At 35.9% G+C, this 12,510-nt stretch overlaps 1 long non-coding RNA gene across 2 annotated transcripts in view; it reads right to left on the bottom strand.

Annotated features, from left to right (window-relative positions):
* Positions 1–1,024: 1,024 nt before the first annotated feature.
* Positions 1,025–12,510, bottom strand: part of LOC110835979 (uncharacterized) — a 48,610-nt gene continuing 37,124 nt past the window's right edge. Inside the window, exons 2-3 of one of the 2 annotated variants that reach the window (XR_015534471.1) lie at positions 10,792–10,984; positions 1,025–1,551 (exon numbers count right to left, since the gene is read on the bottom strand). This is a non-coding gene — a long non-coding RNA (uncharacterized LOC110835979). Of the gene's footprint in view, positions 1,552–3,882; positions 3,973–10,791; positions 10,985–12,510 lie in introns of those variants that run through there. The other variant, XR_002545109.2, reaches the window with a different exon arrangement.

Below are 12,510 nucleotides of genomic sequence, written 5' to 3'. Positions count from 1 at the left end.
GATAGCTTATGAAATGTAAATTATGTTCATTTTATTGGCAGGTCCGGGTTTTTATTTTAACAATAAAAAATATCAGTTGTAACTATTGAAACTTACAGAAATAGACATCCAGGGAATATTAAGTATGACGTAGTTCGTCTTAAGAAAAACTCATGCAAATTTTCATGAAAGGCACATTTTTAGGGCAACTACGCCAATACTTGATACATGATGTTCTTCAAATTTTAGTTACACGAGAGACTAAAGTGTCTTAATTGTTTTAACTAACTTTTTATTTTAATAATTGCTTCTTAAATTACGCCCATTACATACTACTAACACAATGATAACTGAATGTAGCCTACAACGTGCCTGAAAAAAATCGAATTTTCTCCACAGATTGTATTAATGGCTTTCATATGATTTTCAAAACAAACAATGAATAGTACCTTAAATACTGATTATTGGTAAAAGTAAAGTAAAGTTTGTCCCACTATACGCCATGTAGGCGCTTGGGGGGAGTGGAGGTATAGCTCCTCTCTTCCTTGACCCCGGCACTAGATGGGGGTGAGTGGTCAGCATCACGCGCCGGCCGGCTTTACCCCCGGGAAAGGACCCCGGTACCCATTGTAGAGGAGGCTGGGTGGGCCCCAGAGCCGGTCTGGACGCAGAGGCTAGAGGAAAAATCCTCTGCCCTCGTCGGGGATCGAACCCCGGTCGTCCAGCCCGTAGCTAGTCACTATACTGACTGAGCTATCCCGGCTCACTGATTATTGGTACAAAATAAAAATTAGAAAGTATGTCTGTTTGAAAACGGTGTTCCATTTAGTGCACTCAAGTTAATGCACTTACAAAGAACACGACACACCCTGCTAGTCGCTCGTCTCATAAATTTGATATTACTTCGTTGGAACAAGAGTTATAATCCCTTTTTAAATATAATTATTTCAGGATTTTGTTTTGCAAGGGCAAAATTTCGAAAACTTCTCTTAAAAATATATGACAGGAAGAATTTATTCAACATTCAAAATCACAGACATTTGACTCTGTTTTAAACGTACTTTAATTTATTAACTTATAAAATATTTTTGAAGAAATACATATTTTTCTGTAATATAAGTTTGATGTACTTTTTCCAGAAGTTATTTCTTCTAACAACCAGTCACACATACCCACTATATTTTAACGTTTCTAAACAATTTAAAGAATTACCATTAAAACATTACTACAAAATTTTTCTTTCTTATAAAATCAAGATAACAATCCAGACTAAGATTCTAAAGGAATTAAATATCTAATTTTATTGATAATTATCCACGAACACAGGCTGTAACTCAGTAAACTAAACAATAATACGGGTATGTTCCAGCACGAATACTAATACTTTTGAGGCGTAATGTTATGACGGCTTGTCTAGCCTAGGAACAGAAGCTTCTTCAACTTCTTCTTCTTGAGGACTGTGCCGGACAAATCAGTCGGTGAGTAGTTGGAGCCGACATCAGGGTCCGTCGGGTCAGCGTCTGAGGGCAGACATATCGCCACACTGACGATCACCAGAAGTAAAAGAATCACCTGAAAGCACCAGTTTTATGATTTTCTGTATCATCCTTAGCGTAAGTTGGAACAGGGAAGAAATATTCTATTTTTAGTTATGGGAATTAAATTTGTGTAGCAAGAGAACAGTGCTTTTGAAGACTAAAGCCCGCAAAAACACGGTTTAAGACTGGCAGAGTTTTCTGTAGTGGAAACTGACCTCAGTAAATAAATTAATGAATCGTCCTCAAACTAAGACACCGAGCGAGATGCAACATTTGACTAGTAAAAAACAGCGTCCATTCTAATTACTTTCGCAAACTTTCACTGTGAGGTTTCCACGGCGGTGAAGATGTCAAGTGTGGACATCCCTAGAGGAGAATCGTTCGTCCAAAACGATAATAATCGCCTACAAGACTCGAAACAGAAGACCACAATCGATTATCTTAATTTTTCTATAGTTTTTCACAGACATTCAGGTTATTTTCAGAAACTGATGCATTGTTATAAGATAATCATCAAAATGTCTGTAACATAGCCCTTCAGAGACCGGCGGTAAATATATATATAATCTGTTCTAACAATCAGTATTTTGCCCACACAGTGTATTTAAATATAGGTTTCATTAAATTATTATAACAAACAGCTGTTATTTGCCAAAACAGAATTAATCAATTTATCTCTGTAATGGAGAATATGGTTGCGTTTTCTCTGAATTAAAAACTTAATTAATAGATATTAATTAAACAAGCTTCATTTCAAATGGTTAAAGGTAACAATTATACAAATATTAAATTGGGAATTATTCATTGTGAGGTATATTTTGTATATATGCAATTTATTAGGTTGGCTGTAATCGCGTTTCCAGGTCGTTCGTTGTCATTATATTGACAGAAATCTAATAACTATCTTGCTAATGATTACTGAGATTCCGATGGAAAGTGTCCTCTCTCATTATTATGTTTCTACATACAATTACAGCTCTCTGTGTGTTTTAGTTAGTATCTGAAGAACATTATTCACAAAACAACAATTTGCTCTTACGATAAGTTTATGCTAACAATTCTTCAAATTATGCTTTTTATTTAAATAAAATTTGTCTCTTAAATCCACGTTACGTTATCTCTTGTTACCAGGCATGACGTGTCTCCAGATTTAGAATAGAGCCGGCCTCCAGAGTGGTAGATAGACGTAATCGTGAATACACTGAATAAGCAGTCGCAGACAGCTGACAAGGGGTGATTCTTAGACGTGGCTGAGGGACACAGGCTCACAACTCGTGACCGTAACAAAAGACTAGGACGCATTACGAAATTTTACATGGGGCCTACGACTGGGCGAAACTGTAAGACTTACACAAAGGAAAATGGTAATGGATAATATTAAAATGAATCTTATAAAGTAAGGTTTCTAGCTGTGAATTAGGTTGTTCTGGTCAAAGACAAGGACATTTAGCGGGTTCTTGAGACCACAAAATCAAATATCTTTCACAAACATTAATAATAATAATAATAATAATCTCAATTTGTGACAAATTTGCAACACGAATAGAAATCATTCCTCTGACAATCTGTAAGCGACATCTCACGCTAACCCATGAATCAAAGTGACTAATTGTTTGATTACAAACTTAACATTAATTAAATATGACATAAACAAAATGTAGAACTGGAAATCTATGTAACAGGAAAATAGGTTTTAAAGTTCTGAGCGGAACTACTCCCGCGAGCCTGTGGTGATGGTAGTAGTACAAATCTGTGATACTAATGTGTTAGTGGTGATATTGTGGGTTGTTTTAACGCACTGGGTAAAATTAAAACAAACATTAAGGGGACCTTAGAAGAAATGCATTAACACACGGTACAGGACTTTGCTGTTACGTTAACAAAGTTATTTTTGTTATTGTATATTTATTTATTATTAGATTATTTAACAAAACTCATGGCAGGATCTTCTGAGAAAGATGAACTTTCGGGTTCTATAAAACGCAAAGAATTTTTTATCAAGATGAGTTTACTCAATTTCTCAATGACTCTGGACTTATTATGGGGTTGTTTAACAACGCTTTGAGTATCCCAGATTATTTGTGTGTTGATTGATAAGAAAGTCTTAAGTTAATAGGGATTACGTTTGAATAAGCCATTCTAACCAAGTCAAGTGATACGCTGATTCGTTATTAAAGATTTAGGAAGGATGTGAAAGACAGCGGTCGTGGCCTATTTTAAGACACTAGCCGATAATTTGCCTGCAGGGTCTAAGGAAAAGAAGGATAATCATCTGCATAGCCAGATTCTGGGTCAGGAATTTCTTGTCGTAGAATGTGTAATTGAATGTATAGTTATAGAAATCATGGAGCCACAGAACACTTACCAGTTGATACTTCATTGTAGGCTGTTCTTCCAGTCTTCAGTTTGAAATGAATGACGCCAGCTGCTGTGTATATCCGGTATATATATATATATGCCCATTTAGAATACGTACGCTTTCACTAGTTCAGTCAACGAAGTTCGGACAAAAATAAACACTTGCATTTTCGAAATATTTCGTCCTACTGCGAAGTACTTTATGGAGTGTCAGCCCTTGTGCAATAAGCTTCGCTGCTCAAAACTTTTGACCACATAACCGAAAATAAATATCACGAAAGTCGCTTCAGGTTATTTGTTCATCGTGTTTATGTCTTGAAAAGTCGCTTTATACAGAGCGTTCCAAACAAACCTCGCTTTTCCCTTAAGTCTTGACATTATGAAACCGATATATTTAAATTACAATAAACAAACGTAGTTTAAAAGCTCCCATAAATGTTGCAATACTTTACCAGAGAAGCTTAAACATTGATAATATTTATTTATTTTACAATGCTTTTTCAGTAGCTCTTACTATATAGCGTTGAATGAGAGGATGTCAGTTAATTGGAAAGGATGTGGGAGGAAACGGTCGTAACCTGATTTAAGCTACTATCTCGAAATTTGCCTGGAGGGACTGAGGAAAACCACGAAACGTCTCAGTCTCCAGGCCGAGATTTGAACCTTGGACCTCTAGAATATGAAGCAGAAGTGTCAACCACTATTAAAATAAGTTAAAATATAGATGTATTTTAAAAAATACATGTATATTGATACATTTGATGTTTGGTTATGTTATATCCAACTGAAGTAAAAATAGAAAGTCCTTGTGACTTTTCCTTGACTCAGTAGTATATTTTAAAACTAGTATGTGTCTGGAGGTTATAGATAATTTTCAAGCGATTAGAGCATTCTAAATATAAGTCAGAATAAATGTAATGGTATCGAAGGTTACCACGATACCAAAAATGTCTCATCATAATTTCTAAGTTATTCTAACAAAGGCCTACGGACACCTAGAGGTTAGTGAAATGATAGTTATATTCAATACAAGGCTATAAGAATGCTTATGGTAATTAACACCATAAACATGCAACATTTAAAACATAAATATAACTTAAAAATATGTAATAGTTTACGATGTTCGGAATAAACCTCGTGTAATTTTTACCCGGTGTATGTCAAAATACGTAACAATGACGTCACTAAAATAATTACAAACTTTAATCACTGACCTTATTTATTTGATACATTGTAAGAACAGCTTAAGTCCATACAAGTTACTTTAGACTTAAAGTCTTCTTATACAACACAAAATATAAAATGTTGTCTACTTATTATTTGTGTAAAACGACACTAGATTAATTTAATTTTTGACAAACACATTTGAAGTGGAATAAGTATAGTAGATTTTGAAAATGAAACAAGAATGCTTATTAATCATCAGGCTAGAGCAGGAAACGGTTCAGGAGAACAGCTTGACCCTTAATAATACACCATTAACAAAAAGTTGTTTTAGAAGCTCGCCAATTAATGTGGATGGGAGTCTATGAACCTGTTTCCGTTTTGTCACCTGCTAGTTGATCTAACGAAACCAGTCTGCTAGTTAACATGAGCTTGCTTATACTAAATCAAAGCAATCGTTCGGCCAAGCGACTGTTCTTGTACGTTTTCCACAAATTACAGTATCGTCTTAGTATTAAGGCTCAATTAGATACCACATTTATGTCGAGAATTAATATTTTAGTTTAATAGTTTTCGAGAATTTTTTGTAGATATATTTTAGCTGTGCCATAATTACTAAGGCGAATCCATGTGAGTATAAAAATTTAAGAGGTGAAGTAATACTATGTAGGTCTAGTATAAGATTTAACATGCATGTCATAAAATTTACAAGTAAATTATTTTAAATTAATGTTCCTTAGAATAAGGTTCAGTGAAGGAATCTGTTAATTGCAGTATTCAAAGTTATGCATCCATAACGGGAGGGTAATTTATAGATAAAGTCTGCTACTATTAGCGTATCTGCAATGAATACACAGACTGCCATATTTATTTCGTCACAAATATGCCATTATCACGAAGATAATTAAGATTCGCAATGCACAACCATCATTCAGTTTATTGGTTTAATATATATAAATATTGTACAAAGCAGTTTAAGCTAATAAGGTTGTTTAGTTCCGAAAGATGTATTACAGGGCTTGAAAGCAAGACTGGGGGAGATGTAGTAAAGTAGCGATCGTACCTTGCTGAATGATTATGTAGCGTGGACGAACTGAAGAAAACCACGCAACGCCTCAGAATATTTGATCCACAAGTGACATACAAACTGGATATTCTCGAATTTGAATTACGGGCTTTACAGCTAACGCATAGAATGCTATTTCATTCGATTCCCGGACGCGACATTTTAATAAATTTTAACAACAAATTAATTTCAGTTTCTACCTCATTTAACTTAAAGCAACTTCCCTTTACATTGTAAAAAAAAAGACTGTTCGACTTCAAAGGTTCGAGAACGTTAGCTATCCAAATATTAAGCAAAAAAAAAGGTCTAAAATAAATTATTTACAACGATATAAGCCTACGTGTTCCACAAAAGTCATCTTAAAATCCAACACAGGGCACGTGGACTCATTTAGAACAGCGATTCATAGACTCGCTTAATATAAGGATCAGATGACGTAATTAAAATGGTTCGTGGCCCCCCCCCATAACTTATAAAATGACTTAAAATGTGATTTAGCAATTCATAAAGCAATAATTATAACCAAGGCTTCTTAATGATATCGAAGAGGTACTTTTTGAATTGTAACTTTGTAATTTAATGTGTCGTTTTCGTATAAATTTATGTGTAATCTAATGAGACTATTAGCCTCCGGAGAAATCTTCGCGATCCCCTGCAGGGTCGTGGCTTTCGCTTTGGAAAACGCTGGTTTGGAATATATAATGTAAAAAAAATGTAATTTATTCTCCGAGGAAAAATCATTACATATTCTGATAAGTGTATACATTTCGACAAATTATTAGGTATTCTGCGAACAAATGATTAAAATTATCATGTCCATATTGACGTTTGTCCGAGTTTCTACTTTCGAAACCTAAAACGCGCGAATACAAAAGAGTAATGGAAGTCAGGCAGCAATATAAAACACAACTAATTGCAAAACGTCCATTCAGAAAACTGATAAAATTCCAAATTTAAGATTACATTCTCCAGCGCACTAAAACTGTACATCAGCCATGACAAATTTTAATTATTTGCAGGTCAACGGTAACCATGTGTACCATTTACTTTACATTCATAACACTTCATGTACCTTGCAGTATCTGTATACGTTTCAGTTAGTTATCAAATTAAGAGCAAATGTCTTCTTAATTATCATTAAGATATACAGATAAGCTATTTATATTTGTAACGATAAAGTGTATTTTCTTTTAAATATTATTTGAATAAATGAGGTTAATTTGTCTTTTGTGCTTAACTAAACAACACGCGTTATAGAAATACGGAGGAACAGCTCCACACATTCATAACCAAGGCACTAGATTGAAGTACTGAGATACATATAAATTTAATAGCACGTTATAACAACACTATTTTTATCATAAAATAAGGGAAAGACAAAGTATGATAAACCATCTTCGTATTTCGAAATATCAACCTGGCAGGAGGAGTTACTGCAGAAAACAGGTGTCCCAAAATATGTATACGAAATTACGAATCCACTACCCCACTCTTTCCCAGCTGTAAGAAGGTGAGATCGTGTGGTATCAACAATACCATCTTGATGTCGAGGTCTATCTTGGCAAAAGTTTTCCCGACCTGTGGATATATAGGACGCAGAGGATCTGTTGACTACCCCCTACGATCGCCAGATTTAACCCCAGATGACTTCTTCTTTTGGGGTTACCGAAGAACGCGGTGTCCAGCACAAGGCAAGCAAAACCTCAAGAGCTCCGACAGAAATTGAACGGTCTTGCGCAGTCCCTGCAGCAAGTTTGGTGGTTACTTGTCAGTCGGTGGCTCACCGCTGTCGACTCTGCCACGAAGCTGACGGTGGTCATTTTAAATACCTGCACTAGATTCGCTAATTCACAAAGTGCCAATGCGGACGTATGTAATGGTTTAGTTTTTTAAAATGTCTTTATTTCATTCATTAAATGTGTGTGTACGTCTTTCTGGGACAACGGCACTTGTATAATTGATGCCAGTCATACATTTTACGTAACCAGAACGGGGATAATATTACTACCTGCTTCCAATATACTAACGTGTTAGGGACTACAGAGCAGGTTCAGTGTAGTTACATGGTGATGGACTATCGCCGTTGAATTTACACAGACGATAGCATCCCGCTGGGGCGGACCAGTAAATTTTATCTTAACGGGTTCCCCCCCCCAATTTATGTTGCTCAGAAAGCAGGCTTATTGGTGCTTGTGGTTTATGTAGCTACAAGCTGTGTTTTGATGGAACTGGATTTATCAGGGGAGCTCTCTGGAAGTCGAATGTTAAAAAGAAATGTTCTGGAAGAAGTGCACTAATACCAGCGACAAATGACAGTCATTGTGTTCATACTTGTCACCGGCTACCGGTACAAGTCCTGAGACACTCGGTTTCAGTGGCGTTACATACAGTCAGTGGTGGACCGAAGAGCGGAAAATTAGGTGAGATTTCAGGTTCTCACGGCGACCTGTATAAAAATGACTGTATTCTGGGATGTTGCGTTGCCTAATCTGGTAGAAATCGACCAGAGTTTCAAAAGTACTGTCTTTGTCAGGTGATATGATAGATGCAGTCAACTCTTCTGAAACGTCGGTTAATTTTTTTTCCAAACTAAACGCCACAGTAGAAGACAGTCATCAACAGAAAATTTATTAACCAATCTCAGTAGTGATATGGTTGTTAGTCGCTGACTTTTCATCGTAGATTCCCAGGTTTGACCTCGCGTTAGTTCATGTTAGATTTTTGGTGGATAAAACAACACTGAAATAGGTTTTTACCAACAGGGGTCTGTTAAAGGTCGATATCCAAAGGCAGTCTCACCCCATCGCGTCAATAATAACAGACCCTGGAGTCTGAACGGTTAAAAGTGTCCCTGTCATATATTCAGTCTGTGCAGTGCTTATTCCTTGTTTTGTAACGACGCTTAGCTAAGCTTAAGCGGCACAATTATCGGATAACACATAATTGAATTACATTATAGAAATAAGCGGTCATGTTCTAATTTAACTTATTTACTAGACAGCCATTTGACTGGATGTACTAAAAGAATAATGCAAAAAAGTCCCTTCAGATTAGCCAGTCTTTGAACAGAGATTTGAACGCGGGGATCCTGAATAAAAAGCATGATTCCTAGCCACCATTCCGCAACATTATGTAATTTGTTAATGTCACAGGTCGATTCAGAGGTAGACAGTGGTGTAAATATGTAATGTCGATAAGATCCAATCACATAGGGAAGTTAACTTCTTCCTGTTTATAAACAAGGGACTAAATATTTTCGAAGTAGGATGAAAGAAATGTTATCGGTTGGACAGTTAATTGGTCGCACGTGGAGTCTTGTCGGATACTCCGTAGGCCTATCACTGAAAACGTTTGAATACATTTTCCGACGTAGGAGAAACAGCAAGAACATGTAAATAAGATACTAGTAGAAAATAAAGAAAAATTCGGGGCATTTTAATTGAATTTTTAACTCACTTCAAAGTATTATTAAGCCACAGACCTAGGAATAGTATATTCGTGCGGTGGCTGAACACGTAAGAAATAACTGAGTAAAAACACGAAATAAAAAACGTAACTCAAACAAAATGCTGGTGGTATTTTCTCCTGAAATGACACAAGATTTTATGCAGACACCAACAGGTCTTTGGGGTTCAGATGGTGGTATTTATTTTACGAAAAATGGCCAGATTGCATGACTCGGTCTCCACAGCTTTATTCATGTACACGGAGTATACACATGAATGTAAATTGATTATTGTACAACTAGTGGTTGCACCTCTTTATACACGAATCCATACGCTCAATCGCAGAATCACGCACATAAACAGACAGAATACATGCCAATACGATTATATGTGAATATGTGTGTAATATATTTTTATATGTAATCTGGTTGAGATTAACAAGGCAAATAAATAAAACAGAAAGATATTGTAGGATTACTCCATTGCACCAAACAAATTTTCCAAGCGATTCTTTGATATTTTACATACATCACTGATACTGACTGACTTGGATATTACTGACGTAAGTCCGTCGTGTGTGAAGATAGTCGATATTTAGTTATGATATTGCTCTAATTAAATGCAACTGTATAAATGGCCGGCATCTGAGGTTCTGACTGCAACTAATATAAAGAAGGTTGTCGTATGGGATGTTAATACAGTGGAGTCTGATAAACATTGATCGACGATTCAGAGGAGCTTACTAAAATTAACCTGATAATGGAGGCAGCAAGGTCCTCTGGAACGTCGCTACACGGAGCAATAAACCAGAAGACAGCCGACTACAGACTCAGTGCAGTGAAAACCTCAAATCCTAAAGGATTTTTTTTAAAAACCACTAACCAGTTTAACTTAGTAATAGTCTTTTGCGTTATGAACTGAAATATTAAATTTTATTTCTATCCCCATCGACTTGGAAGGGGTAATTTAATTATTTTACAGATATACGACCGCGTATTGTTCAGTAAACTGGTAAAAGCAGTGTTATAAAACTCCTGTATTATTAAGAACGGTCGTTCGGAAGGCAATTGTTTGTCTTTGGTCGCATAGCAAAGTGCTATTAGTACACATTGAATATGTTGTAACAGCCCATAAACAGAGAAAGTGGAACCTCGTGTCGTCGGATCCCGAAATAAATTACAATGCCACAAGCGATAGGATCGCTTGTGGATTTTTCTACCCTTGTCAATATCTAATTTACCTGAGGGGCAAAACGGATGCCAGAAATGGAATTGCAGTCCGTGTACGACATTTCCATGCTGTGATGGGTTAACCAGATAGACTGCAGTTACAGTTTCTCAGATCCATTCTACAGAGTGCTGAGATCGATCCTCGTTTATTCATGTACAACCTCCTTCCTGCAGACAACTCTTTATGTTATAATCTTTGCCTCCCTGTAACGATAATTATCTGGTATAATTATAAAGTTTTTTGGTGACAGTTATTATTATTATTATTATTATAATTATTATGTGTTTCTGCTGTCAATGCAGTCTGTAGGAGCATCGACATATTTAACAAAGATTGTAGTTTGCTTACTGATGTAAGTCAGCTCTCTAAATAAAAATAATTGTATTCTTTTCTCGCATCACATTTTCGTTTTTAATTAATTTTATCGTGCTTCATTTTGTTTTCAATATCAGTTCTTGTCTGTAATAAGCTCTTCAACTGCTCCTAAATTAATTCGACGGATGGATTATATTTCTTATAAGGACCTCTTACTTAAAGTTCTGCTTTCGTTAAGTTCCAATCACAGATAATCTGTATCCTATATTAAGTATAATTGTAAATACAGTGAATTGCTCAAAATCGGTTAAAAGCAAATAAAAATAAATATGTCTACATGCGCATTCTGAACATCGGGGTTCTGGAGTGTTTGTGCCAATAAACACAAATCATCGAGAGCTGAGCTTGAAGTCAGAAAATAACATACAACCATTTCTCAGGCACTTCGAAGTTCTAAAATCGTGTATCCTGTAAATTCAACGAAACACATAAGAGGTTATGTCAGGTTCTGAGCCGTGAAATATTTTTATGAGATTATGATATCCCAAGAACATTTTCGTATGTTCATTACGATGAATGAAATAAGAAAACAACAAAGAATGCCTTTTGCAAAAAAACAATTACACATTACCAGTCTTATTTTATTACCCTGACTGCAGATAGGCTCCACTGTGCAAAACATTAAAATGTATTTGCATATTCACGTTAACTTCAAAATAAGAATAATACTCGTCAGTATGTAACGGTAATTTATGTTAGTTTCAGTCAAAAACACGTTTTTTAGATGCATGTTCATCAGATGTCACTTGAAGGGCTGGAATCAGATTTGCATCATGTTATATATGGGTAACGGATGGTAAAAGCAAGTTAACACAGCGACAACGCGTTATTTTTTTAAGTACCCGGTTCTAATATCCGATCGGGTATCGACTGTAGAAACAGAATATTCCAATTTTGGGGGGCGAATGCCTGAATAGCATTTTAAAGAGACCGCCACTCTTCTCCGTCACACGGTTCTTCGACTTATAATCATCCCACATCACCACGTTTCAGCATAAAGACCTCTTCAGCAGATACAGGCTTATGTAATAGCCAAATTAAGAAACAGCCAAAGAGACTCAACTCCATTCTACATAGTTTTTTTATACATTGCTGCTTAAAGGGACAAATTTAACGAAGTGCATAAAGATCACTCATTATGGTCTGGTAATGTCTGTCCGTCCGTCTGTCCAGTCAATTCATCTGGGAAACCACCCGCCGGATTTGGATGAAATTTGATGAAGAGGTTATGCTGTTCTGCTCGACCTCAAAAACCTATTTTGAATGACCTATGAACGTTGATTACAGAATTACAAATGACGAAAGTCGTGAGGTGGAAACTGAGGTGCTGTGATCTGATGGCCAAAATTTGAAC

Source organism: Zootermopsis nevadensis, unplaced genomic scaffold (assembly GCF_977971745.1).
Source record: "Zootermopsis nevadensis isolate Lab colony 2312 unplaced genomic scaffold, Znev_1.0 Znev_ptg000010l, whole genome shotgun sequence".
NCBI lineage: Eukaryota > Metazoa > Arthropoda > Insecta > Blattodea > Termopsidae > Zootermopsis > Zootermopsis nevadensis.
This window is presented reverse-complemented; position numbering and strand designations above follow the sequence as displayed.